This window comes from Chrysochloris asiatica, unplaced genomic scaffold (assembly GCF_000296735.1).
Source record: "Chrysochloris asiatica unplaced genomic scaffold, ChrAsi1.0 scaffold00359, whole genome shotgun sequence".
NCBI classification, from domain to species: domain Eukaryota; kingdom Metazoa; phylum Chordata; class Mammalia; order Afrosoricida; family Chrysochloridae; genus Chrysochloris; species Chrysochloris asiatica.
In genome coordinates this window covers 74297-77660 of record NW_006408877.1, presented here as the reverse complement: position 1 = coordinate 77660, position 3364 = coordinate 74297, and positions in this window count along the sequence as shown.

Genomic DNA, 3364 nt, shown 5'->3' with positions numbered 1-3364 from the left:
CACAGTGTGTATTCCCAATAGGGTCAGGGTTAGGGTTAGAGTATCAATCAGAGCTTGCATAACCCCTAAGTTTGGGATTTGGGTGAGGGTTACGGTTAGAATTAGTGTTTCAATCATGGTGTGTATTCCAATTAGGTTTAGGGTTAGGGTTAGGGTTACGGTTTTGGTTCCATTCAGAGCATATATTCCCGTTAGCGTTAGAGTTAGTGTTTGGGTTAGGGATAAGGTTAGGTTTTCGGTTAGTGTTATGGTTATGCTTTCAAACACAGCTTGTATTCCCGTTAGAGTTAGTGTTACAGTTAGTGTTAGGAGTAGTGTTTCAATCAGATTGTGTATTCCCAAGAGCGAGCGTTAGGGTTAGATTTAGGGTTAGGGTTAGGGTTCCAATGAAAGCAGGTATTCCCCTTAGTTAGGGTTAAGGTTTGGGTTAGCATTATGCTTAGGGTTAAGGTTAGGATTAGAGTTAGGTTTTTGTTTAGCATTATGGTTGTGCTTTCAATCAGAGCTTGTATTACTGTTACGGTTAGGGTTAGGATTAGGATTAGGATTAGGGTTAGGGTTTGGGTTTGGGTTAGCCTTAGGTTTAGGCTTTCATATAGAGCTTGTATTCATGTTAGGGTTAGAGTTAAGGTTTGAGTTATATTTAGGATTCCAATCAGAGTATGTATTCCCATTATTGTTAGGGTTAGGGATTGGGATAGGGTTAGGGATTGGGTCAGCATTATGTTTATGCTTTCAATCAGGTTAGAATTAGGGTTATTGTTGGCGTTAGGGTTATCCTTACTGTAAGTGTTCCAATCAGATCATGTTTTCTCATTAGGGTTATGCTTATGGTTAGGGTTATGCTTATGGTTAGGGTTAGTCTTAGCCTTAGGTTTAGGTTTAGGCTTAGTGTTAGTGTTTGTGTTAGTTAGTCTTTCAATTAGAACTTGTATTCCCATTAGGGTTAGAGTTAGGAATAGAGTTAGTTTTAGGATTACAGTTAGGGTTCCAGTCAAAGCATGTGTTCCCGTTAAGGTTAGTATTAGGGTTTGGGTTAGTGTTTCAATCACAGTGTGTATTCCCAATAGGCTCAGGGTTATGGTTACGGTTAGGGTTTCAAGCAAAGCTTGTATTACCATTTAGTTAGGTTGAGGATGAGTGTTAGGGTTAGGGTTAGGTTTAATGTTAGGGTTAAAGTTACTGTGAGGTTTTCAATCAGAGCATATATTTCCGTTAGGGTTAGGTTTAAGGTTAGGCTTAGGTTTAAGGTTAGCGGTAGGGTTAGTGTTAGGTTTAGGCTTTCAATTAGAGCTTGTATTCCTGTTAGGGTTGGAGTTAGGATTAGGGTTATGGTTAGGGTTCTAATCAGAGAATGTATTCACATTAGGGTTAGGTTTTGGGTTATGTTAAGTTAGTGTTAGGCTTAGGGTTTGGGTTTGCATTATGGATATGCTTTCAATAAGTACTTGTACTCCCATTAGGATTAAGGTTATATTTAGTGTTATTGTTAGGATATCAATCAAAGCTTTATTCCCATTAGGTTTAGGGTGAGGGTGATGGGTAGGGTTAGGGTTATTGTTAGTGTTCCATCAGGGCATGTATTTCCATTAGATATAGGGTTAGAGTAAGGGTTAGGGTCAGAGTTAGGCTTTCAATTCCTATCAGGATTAGGGTGAGTGTTAGGATTACAGTTAAGGTTACAGTTAAAGTTCCAGTCAGAGCATGTATTCACTTTAGCGTTAGGATTGGGGTTAGGTTTAGTGGTAGGTTTTGGGTTAGGGTAAGGGTTTGGGTTAGTGTTATGCTTATGATTTTAATTAGAACTTGTATTCCCGTTAAGGTTAGGGTTAGATATAGGGTTAGAGTTAGGATTTGGATTAGTGTTTCAATCAGAATGTGTATTCTCTATAGGGTTTGGGTTAGTGTTAGGATTTCAATCAGATCTTATATTTCCCCTAGGTTTGTGGTTATGGTTATGGTCAGGGTTACTGTTAAGGTTCAAATGAGAGCAAGTATTCACATTAGGTTTAGGGTTAGATTTAAGGTTATGCTTAGAGTTAGGATTAGTGTTTCAATCAGAGTGTGTATTCCCAATAGGATTGGGGTAAGGAATAGTTTATCAATCAGAGCTTGTATTCCCATTAGAGTTAGGGATAGGATGAGGGTTAGGGTTAGAGTTAGGTTTCATGTTAGGGTTAGGGTAACTGTGTGGGTCCCAGTCTAAGCATATATCATCATTAGGGTTAGGGTTAGTTTTTGGGTTAGTGTTATAGTTATACTTTCAATCACAGCTTTATTTTCGTTATGATTTGGGTTAGATTTAGGGTTAGGATTAGTGTTTCAATCAGAATGTGTATTCCCAATAGGGTTAGCATTAGGGTTAGGATTTCAATCACAGCTTGTATTCCCATTGGTATTAGAGTTAGGGTGAGGGTTAGGGTTCAAATGAAGGTTTGGTTTAGGGTTAATGTTTGGGTTCCAATCAGCGCATGTATCCCCATAAGGGTTAGAGTTAAGTTTAGGGATATGGTTAGGATTTCAATCAGAGCATATATTCCTGTTATGGTTAGGGTTAGATTTAAGGTTAGGGTTTGGTTTAGTGTTAGGGTTTGGGTTAGCATTATGTTTATGCTTTCAATCAGAGGTTGTATTCCCATTAGGATTAAGGTTAGTTTTAATGTTAGTGTTAGAATTAGTGTTAGGGTTACTGTTATGGTTCCAGTCAGAACATAGATTCCAGTTAGCGGTAGGGTCAGGTTGAGGGTTAGAATTAAGGTTAACAATAGGATTAGGGTTCAATTATAAGTTGTGTTCCTGTTAGGGTTTGAGTTAGTGTTAGTATTAGTGTTAGGGTTACGATTAGAGTTTCAATCAGACCATGTATTCCCATTGTGGTTAGAGTTAAGGTTAGGGATAGGATGATGGTTAGGGTAAGGATGAAGGTTAGGGTTAGCGTTATTTTAATGCTTTCAATCAGAGCTTGTATTCCCCTTAGGGTTAGGGTTAGATTTAGGGTTAGGTTCAGGTTAAGATTAGTGTTTCAATCAGAGTGTGTATTCCCAATAGGTTTAGGGTTATGGTTAGGGTTGGGGTATCAATCGGAACTTGGTTAGGGTTAGGGTGAGTGTTATGATTAGTGTTAGGGTTATTGTAAAGGTTAGGTTTAGTGTTACAGATAGGAGTAAGATTAGTGTTCCAATCATAGTGCGTATTCCCAATAGGGTGAGCATTAGTGTTAGGGATAGGGTTTCAATCACAGCTTGTATTCCCATTAGGGTTAGGGTTAGATTTAGAGTTATGGTTAGGGTTCGGATGATTGTTTCAATCAGAGTGTGTATTCCCGATAAGGTTAAGGTAAGAGTTAGGCTATCAATCAGAGCTT